General features: G+C 37.5%; 1 gene segment (V, D, J or C); it reads right to left on the reverse strand.

Moving 5' to 3' along the window:
* Window positions 1-5,425: 5,425 nt before the first annotated feature.
* LOC308418400 (Ig heavy chain V region 3-like) lies at window positions 5,426-5,779 on the reverse strand. The segment is given in 1 exon: window positions 5,426-5,779.
* Between the last annotated feature and the right edge of the window lie 11,268 nt (window positions 5,780-17,047).

The raw sequence follows: 17,047 nt of genomic DNA on the forward strand, positions 1-17,047 counted from the left end.
ATATTCTCCAAGGGATGAGATAAGCAATAGCACTGTGTAGGAATATGTGTACACATGTGCTTGACTATCTTAAGTCTGGGAGTTGGGGTAGAAAGTACTGAATGTGGAACAGTAAGGGGGTGGACCAGGAAGGGAATAGAGTCTGGACTGTAAAAATTATTCAAGGATTATATATAATATATAAACACATTTTGTGCTGGATAAAGTCTAAAATCTGTGCAATTTATGCTTTAGTATAAGGGATGCTGATGGCTCTCATAGGTTACAATACACAGAATATTGCTGCAACTCCCATGCCCCCAAATCTCATGAAATGACCAGGAATGATTAAAAATATTTATTGAGAGTACTTCTCCATAACCATATGGTGCTTCCAATACCTTTACTCCCTGGATTTGGGAAATAGGGACCCATGGCTCTCAAACCCATGAGTTTGAGGCAAACATTACCTATAGAAAAAAATTTCCAAAGCATCCATGTCTACACAGTGAAACCCTTCCTAGAAAAATCAAATAAAAAAGTAGTTTAACAGCAATGATCTTCATACCCTAGGAATTAAACATTGATGTATTGTCTGATCACACACTTCTGCTCTAAGGTTATTGACTCGCTTGAGGTAGATACATTAGCACCAACATGGGTATAAAAATATAAACTTATTATGCATAGATTTACTTTGAAATGAACACCAAGACTCGTGTTTATTGATCATAGACTAAAACATTATCTTATTTTGTTCCCAATTAGCTCTTATAACTTAAATTGATCGATGTATATTAATCTCTGTTCTGTGACATGGCTTGTTGTTGACCCTGATCAGCCCTGGCCTCATGCTTCCAGTGCATCTGGCTCACCAAATCTCCTCATGACTCTTTCCCAGAGTACCTGTCTCCCCACAGAAGTAATACCTTTTCTCTCCTCCTGTGATACAGGCTATCAGTTTTATATTAAACCAGTCAAGAACCAGGAGAGGAAATGCTCATAAAATATGGTTATATATATATATTTTATCATATATATATATGATTATAGATATATGCTCATAAAATATGATTCTAAATATATATATTAAAACAATACCCAATATTTGTCTGTATTTAATTTTCTGCTGCCCCCAAGTCTAGAAATAGATAATCCAAGAATATCTTTACACAATGAACAAAAATATCAGTGAAGCACTGGAATATGTGGAGGAAATTCACTAATTTAATACTCCTTCTCTCTGAATCTTACTTTCAAGTTCACTACAAATTAATATTTAATCTCCTTTTTCTCTTCTTCAATATTTAACCACAGTTTAGTCAAACCTACAGCTATCCTTCCCTGTCTTCTAGGCTCTATGATATTTTGCTACAACTTTAGATTTTATGACCTAACATAGCGGTAGGCTGTGATACTTTGCCTGACACCTTAATGAATATCAAATCTTCAGATGTCAAGCTGCTGAGCTACATCAAGCTGTGTTGAGCATTGTGGCTGTATCAAATATGTTTTTTTGTGAAAACTCTCTATGTATCCCTCTGTCTCTGTCTGCCCCTCTGTTTCTATCTATCTATCTATCTATCTATCTATCTATCTATCTATCTATCTATCTATCTATCTCCCTATCTATCTATGTATCTATGTATCTATGTATCTATCTATCTATCTATCTATCTATCTATCTATCTATCATCTATCTATCTGTGTAGATCTCTTTTTAATCGATGACCCATTCTCTATGTTGTGCCTAGGCTCATTGGTCTGAGAAAGATTCATGAGCAGATTTTGCCAGCCAAATGTAAAAGAAGAAGCAGGCCAGCACTGAAGGAGAAGTAAATAACATGCCATTTGGCAGAACATGATGAGCCATTTCACTTCTGAATATAATCAATTACTCATTCCACATTGTTTGATAGAGGATAGAGGACAAGAAAATAATTTTGCAGAACAGTTTGGTTATTGATGTAAATGATAAACATATGGAAGCATCTCAGAACATACATGAACCTTAGAAGCAAAAACTATTTAGAACTGAATGCTGAAACAAGCCTGTATTATTGATAGATCAACAACAACGAATGTACATGGACACATTGTAGGAAGAGTTCTGAATTTCAGAAGACTACCATGAGAACAATATAGTAGTCATAACAGGACTGCAATTGAAGATTGTCTTGACCACATGATGAAGTGTAAGGATCAATAATCTGATGGAACCAAAAACATCACCTGTTGTTTTATTCACAGAGATTTTTGTCTGGCGACATCTATGCCACTTATGTGTTGAAGGGAGGATTGCTATAAGAAGACTTTGTACATGTTAAGAGAAAAAGTCTGAGCACAGAAATATTTAAGGTTCTTCATAGATTCTTATTTCATTACTGTCAGTGCAGGTAGAATACAAAAGATGGATTAATAAAGCAATAGGTTACTGACCAGAAATTATTGGAAACTCTACATCCAGATTTCACATGAACATGCCGAAAGTAAATGTTTTGTCCTTCCAGAATGACCTAATTCTTTGAATAGTAATAAATACACAAGATTTGGGGCCTCTTTAGCTGTTGTTTTAACTTAAATTTCCATTATATATTGAAAATGAGTTTTATCAATGTCAGATCATACTTTCCACCTTTCCTGACTTCTTGTTGTTCCTCATTCCATTACTACCAACCCAACTTTACAGCCTTTCTTCTCTTGTTGTTTTATCCTAACACAAACAAAAGCATAACAACAAAATTATTGTTTCTCTTCTCTCCTCCCTTCCACCCTCTCTCCCTCTCTTCCTTCTTCTCTGTCTCTGTCTGTCTCTGTCTCTGTCTGTCTCTGTCTCTCTGTCTCTCTCTGTGTCTCTGTCTCTGTCTCTGTCTCTCTCTCTCTCTCTCTCTCTCACACACACACACACACACATACACACACACACACACTGTTTCTTTGTCACTGGAAAGAACACCAAGCATGAAAGGAAATAATAAAAAAGAAAGAAAAAGAAGAGAAAACTGACTAAACAAAGATGTACAAGCAAACAATCAACAAATATGCCACTGTGGTGTTATTGTTTGGTCATCCCCTATACATTGTGCCTAACATCAGGTGTGGTTAACAGAGCCAGGAGGCCTCCACTGAAGAAGACTAAGTATTTTGCAAGTAAATACACATTGCAGAAAGATTGATTCTTCAGGAGAGCAAAGGGCTCAATTGTCTTTAATCTTTGTCACCCGGGTGCTGGTTCCAACAGTCCTGTAAGTTAAATATTATATAGTACTGTTGTTTATGGATGAGACGGTTTCTTTGGAAATATCCATCATCTCTGGCTCTTATAATATTTCTGTCTCTTCCTTTTCAATGGTGTCTCTGTCCCAAGGGGAAGATGTGTTGATGACAAATGGAATGTTTCAATTTCTCATACTCACTACAAATTGTTGTTTTCTTGTCTTCCCTTGCTTCCTATCTGATGCAAGAAATATCACCAATGACAGTAAATTGACAAACAGATTTAAGTGTATACATGGTGATGTATTTAAACATAATCTTGTTAGAATAATGTTTTGTTATAACAATATAACATTTAATTTTCCACTCGACTATAGTCTATCCAATATCACATTCTTGGAGACCTTAACAGTGTAATCCATGACTCTCATCTCACAGGCCTTAAATTCTATCAAAGAATCAATGATTAAAACAAGAATATTTATGCCACAGTCACATCAACATGATCCATAGGAAGGCAAATCATGTATGTGAGTAGATTTACAGCTGGGTGGTTACTACTCTTCATCTCTGACATGACATAGAGTTCTATGAACAGCATTTGAATTGTTGAAGTTTGTACTTGGACTAAAGCTCAAATTTTGTATGTTAACTGAAATATATAATTATTTTCTATAACAACATGGTATTACAATCAGTTTGTGGAGAACATCATATAGCTTCAGGAATAGCCTGAAAATTTGGAAGTATCCCTGAGAAATTTTTTACATTGACCGGGTAGTGAGTTTTCATTCATTATTTGCCACCATCCACATATAAATCTGTAAACTGAAGGTAAAAAATAAAATTATTTTGAATTTTCCAATGCTGGCCCCATCGGCTATGTGAGTGCTACCCTTTCCATCCACATACTTCCTCCCACTTCCACTTCCTGAAATTCCCATACACTGGGGCATCCAACCTTCAAAGGACCTAGGCTCTTTCCTCTCCTTTATGCTTGATAAGGTCAATCTCTGCTACATATGCTCCTAGAGCTATGCGTCTCTTCATGTGTACTCTTTGGCTGCTGGTTTAGTCTGTGGGAGATGTAGGGAGTCTGGTTGGTTTACACTGTTATTCTTCCTATAGGGTTAAAAACCACTTCAGCTCTTTCAGTCCCTTTTCAAACTCCTTTATTGGGGACCGCTTCTCAGTCCAATGGTATGTTGAGAATAGCTAGAGCCTCTCAGAAGACAGCTATATCAAGCTCTTTCCAGCATGAACTTCTTGCCATTCACAATATTGTCTGGGTTCGGTTACTGTATATGGGATAGATAATCAGGTGGGGTAGTCTCGAGATGGCCTTTCCTTCAGTCTTTGCTAAATACTTTGTCTCTATATTTCCTCCTGTGAATATTTTGGTTCCTCTTCTAAGAAAGACTGAAGCTTCCATTCTTTGGTTTTCCACCTTCTTGAGCTCCATGTAGTCTGGCGATTGTATCTTGGATATACCGAGTTTTTGGATTAATATCAACTTTTAAGTGAAGGAATTCCATGTGTTTCCTTTCATGGTTGGGTCACCTATTTAAGGATATTTTCTAGCTCCTTTCATTTGCCTAAAATTTTTATGAAGTCATTATTTTTAATATCTGAGTGGAACTTCATTCAATATCTATTTTTCTGTTGAAGGACATCTGAGTTTTTTTTTTTCCAGCTTCTGGCTATTATAAATAAGGCAGTTATTAACAGAGAGGATCAAGTGTCCTTGTTATATGTTGGATCATCTTTTGGATATATGCCCATCAGTGGTATAGGTAGGTCCTCAGGTGGTACTATGTATAATTTTTGGAGGAACTTCCAGACTAATTTCCAGAGTGGTTTTAATAGCTTGCAATTTCACCAACAAGAGAGGAGTGTTCATTCTTCTTCATATCCTCATCAGAACTGGCAGTAATATTTTTAATGTGTCACCATATGTTATTATTTTATTGATTTGGAAACATGTCAATAATGGTTATCATTGGTGAAGAGATTGACAAGGTATGGTGTACTATTGAGGCATCCTAAACCAGCATCAAAATTTTCAAAGAAATCTTTTAACAAAAATGACAGATTCACTAAAGGATTGTGAGGATGAGGCAGTAAATGGACATTCAAAATTTCTGTTTCTGAGCAAGTCTAAAAGTTAGTGTTTTCTGTCATCTCAATCACAGGGCAGCAGCATTCTGCTGCTCCAGGATTTTTGACACACTCAGGATGTGGTTATAACACTGTGTTTAGCACAGTAATAGACCACAGATTCCTCAGATGTCAGGTTTCTCCCTTCCATGTAGGCTGTGCTCAGGGAGTTGTCTGCAGTCAATATGGCCTTGCCTTTGAATTTTTCATTGTATTCAGTATTACCATTTCCAGGATAAAAGTATCCAATACATTCCAGGCTGTGTCCAGGCCTCTGCTTCACCCAATCCATAGCATAGCTGGTGAAGGTGTAACCAGAAGCCTTGGAGGACTCTTTCACTGAAGTCCCAGGCCTCAGGAGCTGAGCTCCAGACTGCTGCAGCAGGACCTGGGAGTAGACACCTGTGGAGAAAATGGCAGAGTGCATGTCATTGTCACCTCAGTCTCTGTCTCCTTTTCAGATTTGGAAATGGTTAGACTCTGACCAGCAATCACTACCAGGAGGAAGAGAAATATCCAGCTCCATTCCATGGTTAGATTCTGCTTGTTCAGGGACTGTGGAGAGGAGAGTGATCATACGTTGTTTTCAGGGTCTGACAATCCCTGTATTTACTACCACAGACTCAGGTAATTTGCATATTTATGAGCAGGGACTTATTACATCAGGATCTGGTTAATCTGGAGCAGAACTGGTGGGGAAAGACTGGAATGGCACATGGGTCAGTTAGAGGGAAACTCAGGTCTAAGTCCTAATTCTCTCTGAGGAAATGTATCCTATACACTTTTCCTGAGTCCTCAGCAGATGCCTGGGGTAACTTCAGGAACTAAACTTTCAATACAATTTTGACATTGTCAGTTGTTCCAACTTGGGGCAAAGTTATGACATTAATTTAAGCATGGGGCTTTGTGATTATGATAATGATGATGATAATGATGATAATGATGGTGATTTTTATGATCAATTCCACAAATGACTAACTTTTGGGAATTATAACCATCTTTCAGTGTCTCTAACTCCTACATCTTGGTCTCTGTGCTCAATCTGATGGTTAGCTCCAATCATACACATCTTCATTAATAAGGTTCCAGAAGACCTGTCAGGTGCACTTAAATTCCTGATCCAAGTCCATAATTATACAGGCAGAGATGTGGACAACATGGAACAAAATTTAAATACACAAATATGATCAATAAAACTTTATACAAATTGAAAATACAAAGCACCCTGCAAATTGGGCTCAAATATTAGAAGATATTACTATAAATGTGGATCACATATATTCATTCACTTAGATTACTTCACTGATGTACTTTACAGCTTTCAAAATTCCCAAATTCACATATACTTGGTGAGTAATTCTATTTCAATTTAAACTAGAGTGGTTACATATTTCTAATCAGTGCCATAAGCATTACTGGGTCTCCATGTTCATCACAAGGACATGTGAGGAGAAAATCACTGCAGACTGAACATGTATTAGCTAAGATGGAATAACCAATGTGTCCTTCAGAAACCCGCAAGCACTTTGATTGCAAAGGAGGGTACTATCATGGTATTCATTTGAGAAGGGAGGTTGTATGTTGATGGTGTGTGTAATAGGGTTCAAGATATGCACAGAGTAGAGCAGCAACCTGACTTTTTTTTTTTTTTTTAAAGATGGCATATAAAGTCTGCTACAGGAGATCGGATATAATCTTATGAGGGAATATTGGCATCTAGAAGGGGAAGAAAGTCAAAATCTTAACATAAATTTCTAGGAATCTCAGGTATATCCCCAGTAGTCTGAGATTCTAAAAGACTAACAGTAGACAACTGGTTCTTAACAAGCTAATAAAACATTCGAAGAGCAAGTCTGAAAAGTGGGATGGATACAATACACACAGCTAAGACATGAAATCAAACTGAATAACTCACATTTCTTAAACACAAGACAGGAGAGTGAAGAAGCTGTTGCCAGGAGTGTTGCGAACAGGTAAAGGTTCCCGTGGCATCCAGGTGGTGTAAGGAACATTTTCTATATTTGTGTGTAATTGTTATTAGTTTGTATAGATGTCACCTCCTCACTACATTCAGAGTCTTTTTTTTTCCAAGTCTCCATGCAATAAAAACATATATTAGGGCTTGATATTACTGACTTAATAATATTTTAGAGGAAAATATGCAGAAAAGTGAGTAATGAAAATAAATATATAAAAAAACCATACTTTGAAATTACAACCAGCTCCTCCCTCACACCTCACCTGAGCTGTGGCATCACATATCAGTGTGACAAGGTCTCCTACTCTTTCTCAGTAGAGCTACATTGGATATACATTGTGGATGAAAAATCGAAAGCCATGTTTCCAAGTTATGATCAATTATATTTTCCAGCTGAGAAAATCCCTCCAGCCAGGGGAAAGACATTACATACCAATTTACAGATGAAGCAGACAGTGATGATGATGATGACTTAACATTGCACACGTCATGTTTGAAATTTTCTATCAATTTTTACTTCCCACATGCAATTTGTTTTTCTCCTCCCTTTAAGATTGATATGTAATGAATAGAACATATATGCAATTAATTAAAAAAGAACTTTTACTATCCTATATATTTATTCTTGTTATAGTTTGTTATTTGAAGTAGTGTGATGTTAGGAGAGGAAGCCTCTGAATGTACTGGGACTACCTCACTCTTCAGATGATTTTCTGCTCCTGTTACTGTTTCTCTTCTGGTGAAAGTTGGATTCACATTGCCCCCTGCTGGTCCTGAGTATCCTCAAAGGAATTATTTCTGAGCTCATGCATCTCTTGCACAGTAAAAAGTTCTGTATTAGGAAAAGATCTTTACCCACCCCATATCAGATAGAGGCCCAATATCCAAGATATACAAAGAAATCAAGAAGCTAGACAAGAGAGAATCAAACAACCCTATTAAAAAATGGTGTACAGAGCTAAACAAAAAGTACTCAATTGAGGAATATCAAATGGCTGTGAAGCATTTAAGTAAGTGCTTGACATCATTAGCCATCAGGGAAATGCAAATCAAAATAAACCTGACATTCCACCTCACACCAGTCAGAATGGCTAAGATAAAAAACACAGATGACAGCAGATGCTGGCAAGGACGCAGAGAAAGAGGAACACTTCCCCACTGTTGGTGGGTTTGTAAACTGGAACAACCACTCTGGAAATCATTCTGGAGATTCCTCAGAGGATTGGACATAGTACTACCTGAAGACCCAGTTATTTCACTTCTGGGCATATACCCAAGAAAATCTCCCACATTCAGCAAAGACACACTAACCACAATGTTCAGAGCAGCCCTATTTGTAATAACCAGAATCTAGAAAGAACCCAGATGTCCTTCAATATATGAATGGATACAAAAACCGTGGTACATTTAAACAATGGAGTACTATTCAGCTATCAGAAACAAAGATTGTATGAAATTTTTAAGAAAATAGATGCATCTAGAGAACATCCTAAGTGAGATATCTCAGTCCCTAAAGAACAGACTTAATATGAAGTCACTGATAATAGTATACTAACTCCAGAAAGATCAGAACACACCAGAAACAACTCACAGACTATATGAAATTGAAGAAAAAACAGAAAATGAAAAATCATTATGCTTAATCTTTACACAGCAGGAAAACTTTGACTAATTCCAGGTTACATTTTTTTTTTTACATGTACTTTGTGCTCATTGTAACTAGTAAGATCTTAATGCACATTATCAAATCTTTAAAAAAACAAGTACTGACAAAAATGTATTTGTATATTTTTATGCATAAAAGCTTAAAATTTATACATTTATCTTCCCCAATTTTTCTTTTCTTTTAATTTTTAGGGAGAGGCAAAAGTTTTTTTTTTTTTTATCTTTATTTTGAAAAATAAAGATAAAGGAAAAAATTAAACATTTTTGCATAAATGTATACAAATACAGTTGTGTCAGTGCTTGGCTTTTTTCTTTTTCTTTTTTTTTTTTTTTTTTTTTTTTGGATTGATACTCTGCACTAAGGTCTTACTATTTACAATGAACAAAAAGTCCATATAAAACAGGGTGTAACCCGGAATTAGTCAATGCGTTCTTGGTGTGTAAGGATTGAGCATGACTTTTTTTGTTTTCTTTTCTTTTCTTATCTTTTTTTTTTTTTGAACTTCACACTGTCTGTGAGTTGTTTCTGGGGCAGTCCTAGACTCTGGGGTTAGCATCCCACTATCAATGACTGCAAATTGTGTCTGTTCTTTTGTGACTGTGTTATCTCACTCAAAATGATATTCTCTAGATGCAGCCATTTTCTTACGAATTTAGTTAAGTCATTGTTTCTGATGGCTGAGTAGTATTCCATTGTGTAAATGTACCACAATTTTGTATCCATTCATCTACTGAAGGACATCTGGGTTCTTTCCAGTTTCTGGCTATTATAAATAGAGCTGCTATGAACATTGTGGTGCGTGTATCTTTGTTGTATATTGGAGTTTCTCTGGGGTATATGCCCAGAAGAGGAATAGCTGGATCTTCAGGTAGTACTATGTTCAATTTACTGAGGATCACCTCACTGATTTCCGAAGTGGTTGTATAAGTTTACTACCCCACTAACACTGGAGAAGTGTTCCTCTTTCTCTGCAACCTCCCCAGCATCTGCTGTCATCTGAGTATTGGATCTTGGGTAATCTGACTTGTGTGAGGTGGAATCTCAGGGTTGTTTTGATTTGTGTTTCCCTGATGGCTAAGGATGTCGAGCACTTCCTTAGATGTTTCTCAGCTATTCGATATTCCTCAATTGAGAACGTTTTGTTTAGTTCTGTACCCCATTTTAATAAGGTTGTTTGATTCTCTGGTGTCTAACTTTTTGAGTTCTTTGTATACATTGGATATTAGGCCTCTATCTGATGTGGAGTTGGTAAAGAACTTTTCCCATTCTGTTGATTGTCGTTTTGCTTTCTTGAAAATATCTTTAGCCTTACAGAAGCTTGGCAATCTCATTAAGTCCCATTTGTTAATCTTTGACCTTAGAGCTTGAGCCATTGGTGTTTTGTTCAGAAAAATTTCTCCTGTGCCTATGTGTTCTAAGTTGTTCCCTACTTTCTAATCTAATAGTTTCAGGGTATCTGATTTAATGTGGAGATCTTTGATCCACTTACACTTGAGCTTTGTACAAGGAGATAAGAAAGGGTCTATTTTCACTCTTTTGCATGCTGAGTGCCAGTTGGATCAGCACCATTTGTTTAATAGACTGTCCTTTTTTCATTGAATGTTTATGGATCCTTTTTCAAAAATCAGGTGATCATATACGAGAGGGCTCATTTCTTGATCTTCGAATCTATTCCATTGACCCACATGCCTATTTCAGTACCAGTACCATTCAGTTTTCAGCATAATTGTCTTATAATATAGCTTGAGGTCAGGGAGAGTGATTCCAGAAAATGTTTTCTTGTTGCTGAGTATGAATTTCGCTATTCTTTTTTTTTTTTTAAATTCCAGATGAAATTGCACATTGATCTTTCCAACTCAATGAAGTACTCGGTTGGAATTTTGATGAGGATTGCATTGAATTTGTAGATTGCTTTTGGTAGAATGGTTATTTTTTAAAATGTTGATCCTTCCAATCCATGAGCATGGGAGATCTTTCTATTTTCTGAGCTCTTCCTCGATTTTCTTCTTTAGAGGTTTGAACTTCTTGTCATACAGGTACTTCACTTGCTTAGTTAGAGATACACCAAGGTATTTGATAGTTTTTGTGACTATTTTGAAGTGAATCTTTTCCCAAATTACTTTCTCCACGTTTGTCCTTTGAATATAGGAGGGCTAATGATTTGTTTTAGTTAATTTTGTATCTAGCCACTTTGCAGAACTTGTTTATCAACTGTGGGAGTTTTCTGGTGGAATTTTTGGGGTCACTTAAGTACACTATCATGTCATCTGCAAAGAGTGATGTTTTTACCTCTTCGTTTCAGACTTGTATCCTATTGATATCGTTTTGCTGTCTAATTGCTCCAGCCAGGACTTTAGGTACAATGCTGAACAGGTAGGGGTAGAGTGGGCAGCCTTGTTGAGTCCCTGATTTTAGTGAGATTGCTTCAAGTTTTCCACTGTTAAGTTTGATGTTGGCTGTTGATTTGCTGTATATTGCTTTTATTATGTTTAGGTATGGTCCTTGAATTCCTGTTCTTTCCAAAATTTTTAACATGAAGGCATGATGAATTTTGTCAAATACTTCCTCAGCATCTAGTGAGATGACCACGTGTTTTTATTCTTTGAGTTTGTTTATATGGTGGATTACATTGATGGATTTCCATATATTAAACCATCCCTGCATTCCAGGGATGAAGCCTACTTGGTCATGGTGAATGATTGTTTAGATGTGTTCCTGGATTCAGTTTGCAAGGATTTTGTTGAGTATTTTTGCATCAATATTTATAAATAGATTGGTCTGAAGTTCTCTTTCCTTGTAGGGTCTTTGTGTGGTTTAGGAACAAGGGTAACTGTAGCCTCAAAAAATGAGTTAGGTAGTATTCCATCTGATTCAACCTTGTGGAATAGTTTGGAGAGTATTGGTGTTATGTCCACAATAAATGTCTGATAAAATTCTGCACAAAACCTGTCTGGACCTGGGTTTTTTTTAGTTGATAGGCTTTTTATGACTTCTATTTCTTTAGGTGTTATAGGATTATTTGGATGGTTTACCTGGTCCTGGTTTAACTTTAGGATCTTGTATCTGTCTAGGAATTCATCCATTTCCTCCAGATTTTCCAGCTTTGTGGAGTATAGGTTTTTGGAGTAGTATCTGATGATTTCTTGAATTTTCTCAGTTTCAGTTGTTATGTCTTCACTTTCCTTTCTGATTTTGTTACTTTGTATACTCCCTCTTTGCCCTCTAGTTAGTCTGGCTTAAGGTTTATCAATCTTGTTGATATTCACAAAGAAACAGCTCTTGGTTTTGTTGATTCTTTCAATTGTTCTTTTTGTTTCTATTTGGTTAATTTCTGCCCTAATTTTGATTATTTCTTGCCTTCTACTCTTCTTGGATGTATCTGCTTCATTTTGTTCTAGAGCTTTTAGGTGTGCTGTCAAGTTGTTGATGTATGCTCTCTCCAGTTTCTATTTGGAAGCACTTAGGGCTATGAGTTTTCCTCTCAGTACTGCTTTCATTGAATCCCATAGGTTTGGGTATGTTGTGTTTTCATTTTCTTTGAATTCTAGAAAGTCCTTAATTTCTTTCTTTATTTCTTCTTTGACCCTGCTATCCTTTAACAGAGCGTTATTTAGTTTCCATGTGTATGTGGGCTTTTTGTTGTCTTTGTTGTTTTTAAAGACCAGCCATAGACCCTGGTGATCTGAAAGGGTGTATGGGAGTATTTCAATCTTCTTATATAAATTGAGGCTTTTTCTCAGTCCAATTATGTGGTCAGTTTTTAAGAAGGTCCCATGGGGTGCTGAGAAGAAGGAGTATTCTTTTACTTTAGGATGATGATGATATGTTCTATAGATATCTAATAATTCCATTTGTTTCATAGTCTCTGCTAGTTTTACCATGCCCTTGTTCAGTTTCTGTTTCCATGATCTGTCCATTGGTGAGAGTGGGGTATTAAAATCTCCTACTATTATTGTGTGGGGTGAAATGTATTTTTTGAGCTTTAGTAGGGTTTCTTTTATGAATGTGGGTGCTTTTGTATATGGAGCGTATAAGCGAAGGATTGAGAGTTTTTTCTAACAGATTTCCCAAGTAATAAGTAAAAAGTTTCCTTCCTCATCTTTTTTGATAACTTTTGGTTGTAAATTTACTTTATTCGATATTAGAATAACCACTCCAGCTTGCTTCTTGGGGCTGTTTGCTTGGATGTTTTTTACCCACCCTTTTACTCTGAGATAGTGTCTGTCTTTTTATCTGAGATGAATTTCCTGTATGCAGCAAAAGGCTGGATTTTGTTTATTTATTCAGTCTGATAGCCTATGTCTTTTTATTGGGGAGGTGAGACCATTTAACAGATATCAAGGAATAGTCATTTCTTTTTCCTGCCATTATTGCTTTTGTAGGTTAAGTTGTGTCTGTGTCTTTTCCTTCTTTTGGTTTTCTTGCTTAGGAGATTTTTTTCTTTACTAGGATGTAGTTCCCCTCATTGTATTGGGTTTTCCACCTATAATTTGTTGTAGTGCTGGGTTTGTGGTCAGATATTTTGTAAATTTAGATTTGTCTTGAAATATCTTCATCTATTTATCTATGGTGATTGATAGTTTTGCTGGGTTTAGCAGCTTGGGCTGACCCTTGTGCTCTCTTAGGGTCTGTATTATGTCTGTCCAGGCTCTTCTAGCTTTCATAGTCTGTTGAGAAATCGGGTATGATTCTGATTGGTCTGCCATCATATGTTACCTGACATTTTTCCCTTACTGCTTTTAGTATTCTTTCTTTTCTTTGGGCATTTGGTGTTTTGACTATTATGTGTCGGGAGGAATGTCTTTTCTGGTCCAGCCTATTTGGAGTTCTTAGGGTTTCTTTTATGCTCACGGTCATCTCATTCTTGAGGGTAGAGAAGTTTACTACTATAATTTTGTTGTAGATATTTACTGTGCCTCTTAGTTGATATTCTTCTCTCTCTTCTATTCCAATTATCCTTAGGTTTGGTCTTGTTTTTGTGTCCTGGATCTACTGGACATTTTGGGTTAGGAGCTTTTTGGTTTTTGCATCTTGTCTGGCTCTTTTGTCTATTGTTACAATGTTGTCTTCTGCCCCTGAGATTCTCTCTTCCATCTCTTGTTGTATATTGGAAATGCTTGCTTCAGTAACTCCTGACTTCTTTTTTAGGTGTTCTAACTCTAGGGTTGTCTGTTTTAGTGCTTTCTTTATTGTGTGTATTTCCATTTTAAATTCCTTCTTCCATTCCTTCATGTCTTTGGTTCTGTTTTCCTCTTGTTCTTTGAGTTCTTCGAGTGTTCTTTGTGTTTTCTTTTAAAAATCTTTGATTCTTTTTTCTTTTACTACCATTCTTGTTTAAGGATCTCTGTCAGCGTCTTGAGGTATAATTTTAGGTCTGAGTCTTATTTTTCTGGAGTGTTTTCCATTCCAATGTTTGCTGTTATGGTAGAGCTGGGTACTGGTGTTTCTAGGTTGTCTTGGTTTCCTTGGGATATACTCTTTCGCTTTCCTCTTGCCATCTTGTTTGTCAGTAATATGTTCTTGCCTTTCCCTTGTATCTGTTCATTGTCCCTGGATCTCTACTGGTCCAGGTGGCAGATGGTCCGAGCCCTGTTCTGCACCCCAAAAACGCCTGGTGGGAAGAGTGGTCCCAATGTTGGGTTCTTGGTCCCTGGATCAGGCAGGACAGGGGTGTGCTTTCTGTGCACAATTTGCAGAGGTCTCTCTGCTCCCTGGCTGCCCAGATCCCCTACTCACCACTCTTTAAACCTTTGCGAACTGCTGGTCCTGGTGGCATATGGGCCGAGATATGTTCCGAGCCCCAAGGTCGCCTGATGGGAACAGAGGTCCCAATGCTGGGTAACTGGTCCCTGGATCAGGCAGTGCAGTGGCGCCCTTTCATGCACACTTGTCAGAGATCTCTCTGCTTCCTGGCTGCCCAGATCTAATTCTCACCAGTCATTAAACCTTTGGGAACTGCTGGACCAGGTGGCAGATGGGCCAAGCCCTATTCTGTGCCCCAAAGTCACTGGGTAAGAACAAAGGTCCCAATGCTATGTTCCTGGTCCCTGGATCAGGCAGGGCAGGGGCGCGCTTTTTGTGCACACTCCGCAGAGATCCTTTTGCTCCCTGGCTGCACAGCTCCCCTACTCATCAGTCTTTAAACCTTTGAGAACTGCTGGTCCAGGTGTCAGATGGGCTGAGCCCTGTGTGGCACCCCAAAGTCGCTGGGTGGTTATAGAGGTCCCAATGCTGTGTTCCTGGTCCCTGATTCAGGAAGGGAGGGGCACACTTTCTGTGCGCACTCAGCAGAGATCTCTCTGCTCCCTGGCTGGCCAGATCTCCTTCTCACCAGTCTTTAAACCTTTGGGAACTGCTGGTCCAGGTGGCGGATGGGCAGAGCCCTGTTCTGTGCCCCAAAGTCACCAGGTGGGAACAGAGGTCCCAATGCTGGGTTCCTGGTCCCTGGATCAGGCAAAGTAGGGGGACGCTTTCCTTGCGCACTCAGCAGAGATTTCTCTGCTCCCTGGCTGCCCACATCCCCTCCTTTCCAGTCTTTAAACCTTTGGGAAATGCTGGTCCAGGTGGCAGATGAGCAGAGCCCTGATCTGTGCCCCATAGCCTCAGGTGGGAACAGAGGTCCCAATGCTGTATTCCTGGTTCCTTGATCAGGTAGGATAGGGGCACACTTTCCTTGCACTCTAGGCCAAAATCTCTCTGCTCCCTGGATGCCCAGATCCCCTACTCACCAGTCTTTAAATCTTTGGTAACTGCTAGTCTTGGTGGTAGATGGGCCAAGGCCTGTTCTGCGCCCAAAATCGCTGGGTGGGAACTGAGGTCCCAATGCTGTGTTCCTGGTCTCTGGATCAGGCAGGGAACATGTGTGCTTTCTGTGAGCACTCGGCAGATATCTCTCTGCTCCCTGGCTGACCAGATCTTCTTCTCATTAGTCTTTAAACCTTTGGAAACTGCTGGTTCAGGTGTTGAATGGGCTTCCCCCACTTTTCATTATTTTTCTTTCTCTAGTTTTATTCATTCTTTCTCTTGGATCACAGAGCCTGATAAAAGCTCAGTGTTTATTTACTAATGTTATTTTACCAAGGCTTTTATCATTCTTGTTAATTATTCTGATAATCCTTAAATTTATATAAAAATGTATGAACTCCAGATAATTAGCACCAACCCTTGTTTTCTTAAAACAGAAGATAAATACAAAGGAAAAGTAGATATTTTTAATAGAATTTACACAGCCTATAACTCACAGGTTCCTGGACTAAGTCCTTATGGTTTACTAGAACAGCAGACAGCTATCTTTAGTAACATATTTCATGTAAGAACATGTGCCTTAATTTCAAATCCTTTCAGGACAGGCTTCTGATTATAATCTGAACAATTTAAACAAAGACATGAGACTTAAGGTATGGGTACTCAAGCATATTGTATATATATATATATATATATATATATATATATATAACAAAATATCAAAAGTATTTATTTATTAAATATTTAATGTTCTCTTTTGTCTATTTCTATAGAAAGTACATTTATTCCTGCAATATATCTGATTATGGATTTCCATCTCAAACACCACCTCAATCTTCTCAGGTTTAAATCTGTTACATTATCTAATAAAAATGACAAAAAAATTAAGATGAAGTAAACAACAACTAAATGAGAATAAGAAAAACAAACAAGCAGAAGAACATTTACCAAAAATAAATCAAAAGAAACAAGAATTTCAAAAGATTTCTGGTAACTTGGGACCTAGTGGTATTTTTATCATACATATCCACATGTTTCACTTTTTATTGTTTTATTGAATAAGAAACATGCCAAGTGAGGTGGTCACTGGTGAGGGGATTCACAAGATATGGAGACCTTTAGGTTTATACAAATACCACCATGTTATTCATAGATGTCCATTTACAAAGGTGACAATGGCACTATAGATCTGTGGGAGAAAATTAAAAATTATTATTTCTGATCAAGTCAAAAGATTGGTCTTTCTGTCATCTCAGACTCACAACAGCTTCTGCTTCTTCAGGTTTTCTGACACACTCAGGATGTGG

Source organism: Micromys minutus, assembly GCF_963924665.1.
Source record: "Micromys minutus genome assembly, chromosome: 1".
NCBI lineage: Eukaryota > Metazoa > Chordata > Mammalia > Rodentia > Muridae > Micromys > Micromys minutus.